Source organism: Drosophila suzukii, chromosome 3 (assembly GCF_043229965.1).
Source record: "Drosophila suzukii chromosome 3, CBGP_Dsuzu_IsoJpt1.0, whole genome shotgun sequence".
Classification (NCBI taxonomy): Eukaryota; Metazoa; Arthropoda; class Insecta; order Diptera; family Drosophilidae; genus Drosophila; species Drosophila suzukii.
Window position 1 is genome coordinate 57,364,493 of NC_092082.1, and position 14,506 is coordinate 57,378,998.

The 14,506-nt window shown below is 36.9% G+C and overlaps 1 long non-coding RNA gene across 1 annotated transcript in view; it reads right to left on the minus strand.

Moving 5' to 3' along the window:
- The window catches only part of LOC139353030 (uncharacterized), a 224,817-nt gene extending 212,734 nt beyond the window's left edge, over nt 1–12,083 (minus strand). The window contains exons 1-3 of the long non-coding RNA XR_011604133.1: nt 11,797–12,083; nt 11,235–11,734; nt 11,114–11,174 (exon numbers count right to left, since the gene is read on the minus strand). This is a non-coding gene — a long non-coding RNA (uncharacterized lncRNA). The remainder of the gene's footprint in view (nt 1–11,113; nt 11,175–11,234; nt 11,735–11,796) is intronic.
- Between the last annotated feature and the right edge of the window lie 2,423 nt (nt 12,084–14,506).

A 14,506-nucleotide genomic window follows, 5' to 3' on the forward strand; every position in this document is an offset into this window, starting at 1 on the left:
TTTTACAATTTTTTATATATTCATTTAATTTTGTAAGTAAGTTTGGCCAACAATACAATCTACTGATTTGTTTATAATTTTTGTCAAGTACCATTGGTGCTCTGCAATGAGTTTCTTCGATTATAAGTGCTCTGTCTTAAAAATTATCCACATCTTGGACAAAAATTTATTCACAAAATTATCTCTAAGTGGTCTTTGAATTCTAAAGTACAATTAATGCCTACCGTTAAATTTGGAGGAATATATTCCCTTAAGATTTATATCAAATTTTCGGGAGTGTCAAATTCAATTATATGTCTGGTATTCTGGAATATAGTAACCGACTCATGTATTACAGTTCCTTCTTATTAGCTGCATAAACTGGTTCTGTTTTAGTCAAGGTTTTTGAAATGAAGATAATACTGCACCAACTGCGACGTCCGAAGCGCCAGTCGTCAGGGTACATTTTTTATTATAATCCGGTTAAACTAATTCTACTTGAGCAATGAGATTTTCTTTCAGCTCGTTAAAAGCTTTAAAAGCTGGGTCATCCAGCTTGATGACGTTCTAAGATACGATGTATCCTTAAAAATGGTTTTGCGTTTGAGCAACTTGGATTTTTCTAAAGAGATTTTCATGTTTGCCCTTAATAATATATTTATAATTTTGTTTAAGTCTATATAATGTTGATCAATCGAGTTTGAGAATATTATAATGTCGTCCATGTAGACATAAAAATGTTTTCAGTATTTGTTCTCTTAGGATGTCGTCCATTGCTCCCTGAAAATTTCTATTGTTGAAAAATATCTTGCTTTTCCCGAATAAGATAGAATTACCGATGGGTTGCATTGGGTACCTGTCAGGTATGGTACATTCATTTAGTTTTTTATAGTCAATGACGAGTCCTAATTTGTTCATTTTTTAATATTTCCATGATGTCATCATTGTTTAATATTTTGCTAGTGTGATTGTGTCAATTAAATTTTGCAGATCAAATGTTAATAATCGTAAGCGATGTTTTCGGAGTGGTAAATCTTGATCAATAAAAACATTTTTAAAATCATCGGAAAGAGATTCTATTTCTTTAAACAGTTTAGAATTGATAATAAATTGCTTATTATTATTTTCAATTAATTCATCGATTTTATTCTGTATTTTAATAAAATCATCATGATCCGGAGTTCCAGCTAACCATTTCCACACAGTGCCTATCTCATTTATCCCCCTTTTTGACCTAGTTGATATTAATTGTGATAAAATTAATTCGATTACTTCTATGTCATATTTAATTTCCCATTGTGACTTTTATTAGTATCCCTTTTTATATTATCTGATTCCAATTTTATTATTTCTTTATAAAAACTTAAGTTAGTTACGTGGAATAATTCTGCGTATGAATCGTACGTCAATACGTCTTTATTGTCCTTGAATAAAAGATACTCGTGACTTGTATAGTCTATTATTTCTGATTTTGTTAATAAAATAAGGTGTAGTATGAGCACCTGATAAAACATTTTCTGGAAAAGGAAAAAAAAGTAACATATAAATTTTTAGAATTTTTTATTATCTTTGTGAATAATTCTATTTCTATTGTTGATTATTATTTTGTTAGGTAAATTTTCTTTAACTACTTGTTTTTTACATCTACAATAGTTTTAAGTTTATTTCTTTCCCCGTTATTCTTTTCATAAATTAGCTGTCCTACATGATATACTTTTTCTTTTCTGTTTTCATTATGTGTTTCTAACATTTTCTCTTGTGTATTTTTTAAAATTTGAGGAATGTTATCGTGCTCTATTTTATTCACGTCAAAAGGTTTTTGGTTCGTTGTAGAATGAATGCTCTGATTATATTCTTGAGCGGCTCTTATTACTATTTCGGAATAGTCGGTTAGATTAAATTCTTCTTTAATGCATAGAGCTAATTCTGTTAGTGTAGAATGTGCCCTTTCAACTTGTCCGTTTGAGGTACTGCGCCTCGGGTCTGCGTAATGTAAAGTTAAACCGCACCTCTGTGCAAAAGATTTAAATTGGGCCGAGGTAAAGCTTGGTTCATTATCGGTCATTATTACTTTGGCTTGTGGAAATTGTTGAAGAAGTTCCATTACTTTGTTTTCGATATTTAATTTATTTTGGATTTCTTTTACTACTAAAAATTTTGAGTAAGCGTCAATACAAGTTATGAAAGTAAGACTTTGCGTGTAATATATGTCGATGTGTAAATTTTCGCCTTCTTTACTCGGGATTGGGGCTTCTCCAATTGGAATTTTAGTTGGGTGTCTGTTATATTTGTTTTCATTGCAAATTTTACAATTTTTTATATATTCTTTTAATTTTGTAAATAAGTTTGGCCAATAATACAATCTACTGATTTGTTTATAATTTTCGTCAAGTCCCCTGTGTGCTCTGCAATATGTTTCTTCGATTATAAAAAGAAAAGTCTTTCAGTGAACGGTCGTGTTTTTGTCTTGCGCTCCGAATTTTTGTTCTTTTTGTCCATAAACCATCGGGGCTTAATTCATATTTTCATACGTCTATATAACTTTTTATGTCCCTAACAACATCCGTTCGCTTCGCGAGTGCATAGTGATTGTTTTGTGTTTAAATTAACAAAATTAGTTTGCACGTCTAATCTCTGTGCAGTGTTTGTTGTTATTGTTTTTTTCTAATTGCCTTCTTCTTTTCTTCCAAACGCTGTTTGGAGCGGTAAGTGTCTAAACGGTAGTTATCCGCTCTCCCGCACTCCCGCTTATAACTTTGTTTTTGGAACATCTAAAACTTACGCTCCCCCAGCTTACTTACTCCCGCTCATTCTCTCCCGCTCCCTAACTCTCTCTTTTACTTGCGTAGCTTTATTCTCTTGGCACTGTGGTTCGGAATATCGCGATAATGGCTGTCAGCAATTTAAAGAAATGCAAGTCGTTAATTTCGGCTGGACAACAGAGCATTCCGTGCCATTCGTGTGAGAATATTTTTCATGCAAAATGCCTTGGCTATTCGGGCCTGGTACGCGATGCAATCGACATGAGAAGTGGCTTGCGCTACTATTGTGATGAATGCATTGCTTATGAAACCCAGGCACTCTCTATAAGGCGGCTTACAAAAAGCACTGTTACGGAATTAATCCGGAACAGCCGTAAAAATACGGATCTGCTTGTGGCGCTTGAGTATGCCGTAGCCGTATGCTATCTGAGCCCGATTCTCCTAAGCGTAAAAAGATCGCGGTCGATAGACAACCCACGGTAGCCGCTAGTGTAACTCTCTCTGGCGATCCGGGGTCTGCAGCACAGCAGTCGATCTCAGCCGCCGCACAAATGGTACTGAGATCGAAAGCTAAAAAAGATTCGGTTTCCGAATGCAAAGGACGCGAGATTTTGCCGCATGAGACGCCCGAAAAATCTGCTATAAACAATACTTTAATAATTCCAACGCCGCATGTTGACTTAACGTCCGGAGTACCGAATGAAACTGGTAGTGCAGCCGTAAATGCCGTAGTACCAAAACCTGTCACATGCGTGGTACCTAAAACAGTCACCTGTGTACCGCAGCGGAAACAAATTTTTGTTTCTCGGCTAAATCCTGACCTTTCATCGCTGGACATTACGGCCTATATCCGTAACAAAGTTCAGATTGATGATTGAAAGGTTGAACGATTTAATTTTCCATATGCTAGGGAAGTATCATCATCATCAAGTATTATTATCAGAATACAAGAGGTTTACAAAGTAAGTTGACCAAATTGTATACTGATAGTTTTTCCTTGTCTTCCCATGTTATTGTTTTTACTGAAACCTGGTTAAAACCGGAAGTTCTAAGTTCCGAAGTTTTTTCAAGTAAGTACACAACTTACAGGCTTGATCGTCCGTCCCGTCGTGGAGGTGGAGTTTTAATTGCAGTTGACTCAGAATTAACGTCTGAAGTAATAACGTCCGACGAAATGAATGACATTGAATTTCTGTGTATAAAACTATCCCTTCCGGGTATTTCTATATACATAACATGTTCATATATTCCGCCATCATCGGAATTCCCGACATATGCGAATCATCTGTCGGCTATCCAGTTTATTTCAAGTAAACTATCAGATAGGGATCAGTTAATAGTTTTATGTGACTTTAATATACCTAGGGCGACATGGTCCACCGTCGAAACCTCAAATATATTGTTACCTTCAACGCAGCATTTTCTTGACGGTTTGCTTGATATTTCATTGTCTCAAGTAAATCATGTATTAAATTTCTTAGGACGATTACTGGATCTATGCTTTGTTTCCAGTCCAGATTGTGTCTGCATAGCTATAACCTATGCAATTACTTTACCAGAAGACCCTTATCACCCAACGCTAGAGCTGAATATTGACACGGGTACAAAAGTGTATAAAGTATCTGAAAAAATAGCTAAACGCATGCCCTGCTTTCGTAAAGCGAACTTTGCACTCATTAATAGCCTTATAGCTTGCTCGGATTGGTCCAATCTGTTCTTAAGTACTAATATAAATGAAGCGGTTAATATATTTTAAAACATATTAAACGAAGTTTTTGATACATGCGTTCCTACGTATTATCCTAAAATTTCAAACCAACCTCCGTGGTTTAACAAAGAGCTGGCACGACTTAAAAATGTAAAGTCTAGACTCTACAAAAAGTTTAGAGCTTCAGGTTCACAAGCTGCCTTTTCCCGATACTTAAGTGCTCGGTCTGATTTCACCGTGCTTAACGCCCAGTGTTATAAAAACTATTTAGCTCGTTGCAAGACCCAGTTTACACTGGATCCAAAACAGTTTTATAATTTTGTTAACACAAAGCGTAAATCTTCTAGTTACCCATTTATTCACAAAATTATCTTTAAGAGGTTTTTGAATTCTATAAAAGTCCTCTAAGTTACAATGAATACCTACCCTTAAGATTGATATGAAATTTTCGGGAGTGTCAAATTCTATCATGTGTCTGGTATTCTCGAATATATTAATCGACTCATGTATTGTATACCTCCCCGTTGCTAATAGCAATTGTTGCTTAAACTGGTTTAAGGGTTTACGGGTTTCTTGTATAACATTCTCAAAACTACTCTCTGCTGAATGCTGAGTGTTTTGATCTGAGACCGATTCGTTACTGTCAGTTAAGTTGTTGATCTGAATTCTTGATAAGGCGTCTGCAACTACATTAGTTGTATCTGGCTTATAAATGACTTTAGGAGTGAAACTTTCTATGAAGGAGTACCAGCGTTTCATTTCAATATTAGGATTTTTATCAGAGATTGCGAAAGATAATGGTTGATGATCGGTTTGGATTTCAATTCCAATCACTCCGTATAAGTAGTTTCTTAGATTTTTAAGAGCCCATACTATGGCTAAAAGTTCCTTCTTATTAGTTGCATAAACTTGTTCCGTTTTAGTCAAGGTTTTTGAAATAAAATTAATTGGTTTACCTTCTTGAGATAATACTGCACCAATTGCGACGTCCGAAGCGTCGGTGGTCAGGGTAAATTTTTAATTATAATCCGGTTGAACTAATTCTACTTGAGCAATGAGATTTTCTTTCAGCTCGTTAAAAGCTTTAATAGCTGGGTCATCCAGCTGAATTAACATTTTTGTTGACATTCTTTTTGAAATTTTGCCATTATGACCTCCAAGATATTTTGTTAGAGGTTTGGCTATAGAGGCGTAATTTAAAACAAATTTTCTATAATAGCCCGTAAGGCCTAAAAAACTTCTTAGTTCCCAAATATTTTTTGGAAGCGGATATTTAAATATGGTGCCAATTTTTTCTGGGTCTGTCTTGATGACGTTATAAGATACGATGTATCCTAGAAAACTTGTATCGCGTTTAAAAAACTTTGATTTTTCTAAAGAGATTTTCATGTTTGCCTTAAATAATATATTTATAATTTTGTATAAGTTTTTATAATGTTGTTCAATCGAGTTTGAGAATAATATAATGTCGTCCATGTAGACATGACATGTGCTCTCTGAAAAATTCTTGGTGCATTTGTTAGTCCGAATGGCATTCTTAAAAATTCGTATTTTCCATTATTTATTGAAAACGATGTTTTTTCTACATCAGATTCTTTCATTAATATCTGATGAAAACCTGATTCTAAATCTTTTGTTGAAAAATATCTTGCTTTTCCCAAATTAGATAGAATTACTGATGGGTCTTGCATTGGGTACCTGTCAGGTATGGTATTTTCATTTAATTTTTTATAGTCAATGACGAGTCTTAATTTACGGCTTCCGTCTTGATTTTCTCCTTTCTTTGGTACTACCAGAACTGGTGAATTATAAGGGCTTCGACTAGGCCTTATAATTTCCTCTGCTAACATTCTACTGATTTCGCTGTTCACGAAGTCGGTGACAGAAAAAGCGTACGGATATTGTTTCCTGTATATTGGCCTGTCGTGAATAAGATTTATTTCCCCCTTTATGTCTGTTCTAAAAGGAATTTGCATATTTGTCTTTGAATGCTCTTTTTCAATATAGAGAATTATTTTTTCCTTTAGTCCGTCAAATTGATCAGTACCTATATTGTTTATCTGTTGTTTGTCGGATAACTCAACGACGGCGGGCTTGAAATTTTTATATTTCAAACGATTTTTATTTATTTGATTTTTGACGGTTATACGTCGTCGGCACTCTCAGGATTTTGAATTCCCAAGATATTCGTATTTTTATTGACGGTATTTACTTCGTCGGCACTCTCAGGATTTTGAATTCCCAAGCTTTTTTCACTATTTTCCACAAATAGTAAATCTGTGTTTTCGCTATTTTTTTCATTAAAATATTTTTATACCCGTTACTCGTAGAGTAAAAGGATATACTAGATTCGTCGGAAAGTATGTAACAGGCAGAAGGAAGCGTTTCCGACCCCATAAAGTATATATATTCTTGATCAGGATCACTAGCCGAGTCGATCTAGCCATGTCCGTCTGTCCGTCTGTCCGTCTGTCCGTCTGTCCGTCTGTCCGTCTGTCCGTCTGTCCGTCTGACCGTCTGTCCGTCTGTCCGTCTGTCTGTCCGGATGAACGCTGAGATCTCGGAAACTATGAGAGCTAAGCTATTGAGATTTGGCGTACAGATTCCTGAGCTTCTTACGCAGCGCAAGTTTGTTTCAGTAGACTGCCACGCCCACTCTAACGCCCACAAACCGCCCAAAACTGTAACTCCTACAGTTTTGATGCTAGATAGAACATTTTAACTGAAATGTATTGTTCTCAACAATACCTATCGATTGACCTAAAAAAAAGTTTGCCACGCCCACTTAAACGCCCACAAACCGCGAAAACCTGTGACGCCCACAATTTGCATGCTAGATAAGAAATTTTAACTGAAATGTATTGGTGTCGTCAATACCTATCGATTGATCCAAAAATAAATTTTCCACGCCCACTCTAACGCCCATAACGCTTAAATCTGTCTACCGCCGGTAGGTGGCGCATTTTAATCTCGCTTTGCTGCTTGCAAATCTCCATTTCCCTTTGAGTAACGGGTATCTGATAGTCGAGGTACTCGACTATAGCGTTCTTCCTTGTTTTATAATAAATTCTTTTAACGGAAGAATATTATTTTCTTCAATTAAACTTATTTCATTTTTAACCTCATTATCATAATATTTTAACTTTTCTGTTTTCCCTTTTTATTCCAAGACTCCCTTTTCTATATTTATTATAGCTCCAATTTTTCTTAATAAATTAAATCCAATTAGCAGATCAGATTCTAATCCTTTGATTTCATAAAATAGTTGTCTTGTTTCAAATATATTTATAATATGGTAATACCTAATAATTGAATACCCATGAACTGTAGTTACCTTTTTGTATATTGAAAACTCATTTTTATTTTCGAAAATTCCCTTTTTTATATAACAAGCAGTGGCTCCTGTATCTATTAAAATCTTTAACTGCTTCTTGGTTTTTCGGTCTGTCCTATTTAAATAAGGCATTCCCCGGTAGGGGTCTGGTCTAAAAAATGATCTTCGTTGATATTGTTTAATCTGGTTACTTTATTAGCTGGCTGATTTACTGTTCAATCTGGTCCCCTTTTCTGAGCTTGAGTTTGCTCTTTATTTTGATTAGCGCGATAGTAATTTGATCGATTATTATTTTGATAATAATTATTATTGTATCTACCTCGATTATTATTTGCCTGCCAATTATTATTCGGCTGTCGATTGTAACTAGGTTTATTCTGGAGTTGAATCGATGGATCAACATCCATTGGCTCGACGGCTTGTTGCTTTTGATTATTATTATGATTATCGTTTTGATCAAATCGTAAGTTGTTTCCCTGATATTTATTTTCATTTTTAAATCCATTAAACCTGTTTGCAAATTGAGCACGGAAATTGTTTGATTCTAATTCTTGGACCTTTGCCAAAGCATTGGGTAAATCTGGTGGATTTAATGAGAAAAGAGTTTCTGAGATAGATCCATTTAGCCCAGATATAAAAATTCGTAAAGCATTGCTCCTTATTGTTTTGTTTGTTTCTTTGGCAATTACGCTGTCCTTTCCGTATGTCATTATGGTTTTGTTTATTAGTAGAGTCATTATACCCGTTACTCGTAGAGTAAAAGGGTATACTAGATTCGTCGGAAAGTATGTAACAGGCAGAAGGAAGCGTTTCCGACCCCATAAAGTATATATATTCTTGATCAGGATCACTAGCCGAGTCGATCTAGCCATGTCCGTCTGTCCGTCTGTCCGTCAGTCCGTCTGTCCGTCTGTCCGGATGAACGCTGAGATCTCGGAAACTATGGGAGCTAGGCTATTGAGATTTGGCGTGCAGATTCCTGAGCTTCCTACGCAGCGCAAGTTTGTTTCAGTAGACTGCCACGCCCACTCTAACGCCCACAAACCGCCCAAAACTGTGGCTCCTACAGTTTTGATGCTAGAATAAAAATTTTAACTGAAATTTAATGTTCTCATCAATACCTATCGATTGACCCAAAAAAATTGCCACGCCCACCCTAACGCCCATAAACCGCCCACAAACTTCAAAAAATCGTAAATATGAACGTGGATATCTAAGAAACTATCAAAGATAGAGAATTGGAATTTCAGATTTAGATTCCGTAGCCTTATACGCAGCGCAAGTTTGTTACACGAATATGCCACGCCCACTCTAACGCCCACAAACCTCGAAAACCTGTGACGCCCACAATTTTTATGCTAGATAAAAAATTTTAGCTGAAATGTATTGGTCTCGACAAAACCTATCGATTGGTCCAAAAAAAAAATTCGCCCCGCCCACTTTAACGACCATAACGCTTAAATCTGTATACCGCCGGTAGGTGGCGCATTTTAATCTCGCTTTGCTACTTGCATATCTCTATTTAGCTGAGTTACGGGTATCTGATAGTCGAGGTACTCGACTATAGCGTTCTTCCTTGTTTTTTTTTAAATTCCCTGATCTTAGATTATAATTTTTAATTTTTTTTTTATTGAAAATTAATTTCTCACGAGACTGTCCCGATGGGGTCTTCCTTCTGTGAGGTTGTGGGTTAATCTTCCTTCCTGGATTCAGTAGAAATTATTGGCAATAGAATGCCCTTCCTTCCTTCTTTAATTTTGTCCTGTTTCAGCGAGTTGTGATTTTGTTGTTGTTGTTGTAAGAGCTGGTTTGCTTAGCTGTTTTTGTTTAGTGCGTTTCTGGTTTTGCTTTATTTTGTGTTCTTGTATTTTTTTATTTAAGATTTTGATCCACCTTTTTTTTAAAGTTCACCTTAAAATGTGTTCAGGCCCACTGTCCGGCGAATCTGGACTGGCCCCGCTATCCAGCTGCACCAGCTGCACCGCTCTACCGCTCTCCCGCGCTTCTCGCTCTCCCGCTCTCTCGCGCTACCGCTCTCCTGCGCTGTTCCTAGCTCCCTCCATGAAGTCTCCGCTGCGCTTTGGAGCGCAGAGCGGAGCTTAGACTAAGTTAGTTCGATTTCTGGAGTTCAACTGAATAAACCGCGGTCGTACCCCCGCCTACTTTTACCAAGATAACTTTTGTGCGTACATTTTTTTTCCGATCAAGGGGCCAACGCGTTCGAGTGGTTTCTCCCCTACAGCTTCCGCAGCACCAGCAGCAAACGCACCAGCAGCAAGCCACCGAAAGCCAGCGAAGCAGCCCGCCGACGCCGCCAGTTTTTCCCGCCGTCGCGTCCCACGCCATTCCACCCCCGGCGTAAAAAATGGATTATTTCATTTTTTAATTTCCATTTAATTATTGTTAACGACCACTGTCACTTTGTTGTGATGTTTGGTGGATTTTTTAATTTCTCCACTAGAAATGTTGAGTTGTTGGCCGCGCGAGCTCCGTTTATATTTAACTTATTTTTCATTAAATAATTTTTGGAACTTTTTATTTAACGCGGCCCCACGTTGGGCACCAATTAAATTCGTCGTTAGTAGATGATTTAAAAAAATTTATTTTTTTATTTTTAAAACTCGGGTGATAAACCTTTATTCTTAAAACTCAATTAATACAAGACACTTTTTATAAACTGTGAACCGATCGCGGTCTCGGATAAAATAGGACTGGCTCTTAATTCTTAAATTAAATAAATTAAATTCTTAAATTATCCAATGAACCTCGGCCAGAAGCTTTCCTTTTCTTAAGCTTCCAGAACTTTAATTTTTGTTTAAAATAAAAGCTTATGCTGAAACTGTCGCATCTCGTTGTGAAATGAAATTATGCTGACCGATGCAATTTGATTGAAAATCGGAACGCAATATGTTCTGAACTTAGAAGGCAATACTGTGGGCTTTGAACGGAAAAGTTTGGGCTTCGAACGGAAGCTTGTGTTTACTTTACAATTGGTTTATTTATCTTAGCAGGACGGTCAAGCGCGGCCCTCGAAGTGAATGGCAAAGGCAAAGACAGAATCTTAAACAAAGGCAAAGGCAATGTCGCTGAAGGCAAGGGTAACATAGCTGAGATTGAATTCAAAAATTTGTTTATAAATTCCATAAGTGGAACCGTTTCACGGGTTGGATAACTTGCACGTGTTTACTTAATTATCGATGTCTTCATATAAATAAATTCTGCTTATATATACATATATACATAATGGGATCAGAAACGTTCTCTTTTGCCTGTAACATACTTTTCAACTAATATAATAAGATAACATAAATGGTTATTAGAACTACATACCTTAAAAGCTCACGTATATCCTCTGGTCGCTCTTTCCTATCACTGCGTCGAAGGCTGCTCTCTGAAATGTTCACAATTAAAACACATGTATTTGAAATATAAATTGTATCAAAACACTCACGATTTTTTTCCAATAATAGGAGCTCTGAGTTAGTACGTTGAATTGTCCAAATACCTTGCTTTTTTAGCATATATCTGTGCCAAAATAATACAACAAGCAGGAAAAGATCGTAAACAGCTTTACCATGCTTCATAATTAGTTCAAAGCTCAATGTATTTGATCTGTTTACGAACTGTTGATCAAGTATTATTCTCTGGTGCATTATGGACTTTAAAAATATCATTGCCAAGGAATATGTAATTAAAGTCACCCAAAAAGTTTTAGATGGTCTAGGCAGTGTTAAAGCACCCCAGCAAAGAACTAAAAAGGGCATTGGCAACGAAATCATAGATGAATTAGCTGCTTGATTCAGAAATACTGCCAAATAGCATATTGTCTCTGTGTTAGCAATAAATGAATACCATAAAGCAATCATCATTTGTACAAAGTCGTTATGGTCAAGAGAAGTAAAATCATCATCTTGTGTGACTAAACTTGCACCTGATTCTCTTGTCGGTTTGCTTATTTTTTTATTTTACATTAGAACTTTAAAGTTTTGAAGACATTTTTTATATATACTTACTTACTTAAAGACTGATTTAAAAATTTAAACATTGCTGCAGTATTTGACAATCCAAGACGATTCATAGTACTTATTTCCTGTAATGTTTTTTTTTCAGCGGAAAGCACCTTATGTACAAACCGGTAGTTTCTTGAGAGTCGATTTAATCTGAATGTGAGTAAAACAATTAGTTCTGCAGTAAGTTTAATTACGGGGTGTGTATCCAGATCTTTGTTATCAGAGTCCGAACTTCCATCATGCAAGTATGATTTACTTCTATGATATTCTCCCATTTTATTTGATTTAAATCTTAACTAAAAGGATATAAAGAAAAAATTAAATTGAACTAAAATTGTATAGATAATAACATAGCAATACAATTAATTAAAAGTAAGGAAGAACGCTATAGTCGAGTACCTCGACTATCAGATAACCGTTACTCAGCTAATGGGACCAAAAAGAAATGGAGATATGCAAGCAGCAAAGCGAGATTTAAATGCTCCACCTAGCGGCGGTAGACAGATTTAAACGTTATGGGCGTTAGAGTGGGCGTTGCAAATTATATTTGACGAGACCAATACATTTCAGTTAAACTTTTTTATCTAGCATGAAAATTATGGGCGTCACAGTTTTGGCGGCTTGTGGGCGTTAGAGTGGGCGTAGCACGCTGCTAAAAACAAACTTGCACTGCGTAAGAAGCTCAGGAATCTGCACGCCAAATCTCAATAGCCTAGCTCTTATAATTTCCGAGATTTCAGAGTTCATCCGGACGGACGGACAAACGGACATGGCTAGATCGACTCGGCTAGTAATCCTGATCCAGAATATATATACTTTATGGGGTCGGAAACGCTTCTTTCTGTCTGCTACATACTTTCCGACGAATCTAGTATACCCTTTTACTCTACGAGTAAGGGGTATACAAATTTGAACGATTTCAGTCAGAAGATTGCAACGCAGTGATGGAGAAGTATATTTATATTCGTTCGTTGGTTCGTCCTCCTGTCCGTGCGTGTGTCCGTAGTTTTACGCAAACTAGTCTCTCAGTTTTCAAGCTATCGCGATGAAACCTTCCCAAAAGTCTTTTTTCTATTGCAGGTAGTCTGTAAGTCAGAACGAGCCGGATCAGATTACATTATATAATAGCTCCTACAGGAATGATTAAAAAAATAATTTTCAAAAAAGTGTAGCTATGGTTTTTTTTTGACATTTTAACATATACTTTTAAGAATATTATTCTTTTGATACTTCAGAATTTTGAACTTAATTTTAAAAAATCGTACGACTTTATTATTTAGCTGCCATAGGAACGATCGGATAATACTAGTTTACATCCAAAGTGCCCCAAGAGGGATGATGGTAGCTCCTGTTAGAGTTGGACCTCTAAATCATACAAAATGTTTTGGTATCTCAGTGTTTTAAATTATATATCGAGTTGCTCTTAACCAATTGAGGTAATATATGATTTAGCTTACAACTATAGGTCAAGCTTTTAATTTTGGTGAATATATTAATAGGCTACATTAAGTATATTGTGAGCTCAATTCGGCAAATTTTGAAAATGTGAAATGTTATTTCGTAAGAACTCAACAATTTTGACCACTAAACGGGTCGTGGCCACTTTAAGGTCACCTTCTTCCGATGTCCAAAGGCTGCGGTCTGTGTTCGAAGAAGAACCACCCCGTGCGTATATGTCCACGCTTCCTACAAATGACGGTAGACGATCGCCTAGCCTATATTCAAAGGACGCATTTGTGCTCCATTTGCTTTGCAAGCAGCCATCAATTCCGGGATTGCACAAGCGCTCACAACTGTCTAACTTGCCAAGATCGGCATTACACATTGCTGCATCGAAACAGCGGTACCACTCCGCCGATTCCATCCGACCCTCCAAGGCCATTATCCGCCTCAGTTCCACACATAATTTCTTCCTATACAGCGCAAGTTTCCGTACAAAAAGGTCCTCCTAAGAATACTCCATCCAAATATTGGGTTCCATTCCCCTCCTTGGACGGCAGACGTACTCGAGGTATTAAATCCTACCAATGCCGAGTCTGCCAAAAGATCCATCCTCTACGGAAGTGCCACTTTCTACGCCTAAGCCCCCAGAATCGGCTTAGTACATATCCAGAAGTACTGCTCCAATTGCTTGGCTCACAATCATTCGAAGGACTCCTGCCGCAGTGGTCATCACTGCCACAAGTGTGGAAAGGCCCACCACACTCTCCTACATACGGACGACCGATCTATACTTCCAACATATTCTTGAGCCTACTATCCTGAGGTTCTTGCTACGGGTGTCCTCGCAAGGGGGGGGGGAGAATGTTCACGCCAAAAGGGCGATTTCTACATCTCGCGCGCTCGCACTGCCGTCCGCTCTCCCTCTCCATCTCTCCCCTAAGTCTCCGCTCTGCTCTGGAGCGCTTAAGTTAAGTTAGGCTTAAGCAGATCTTGTTTCAAAGTGATCCAATAAACATCTACGCACGTCGCGTAAAAACCCCAAAGTACTCCCGTGTGTTTTGGGTACCATTCGATCTTGGGGCCTCAACTATTTCCGACGATCAAGCCACCCCGCCCGAACACTTTATTTAAGAATTTTACAATACTGATAGTATTTGCTTTCTTTTTATCAGAAAATTTAAAGTCATTTAACTGCACAACATCCAAGTAGAATTCTAATAAAAGCAGAAATACTTAAAACAAGGTGTGCGTATGTGTGTGAGTATATACA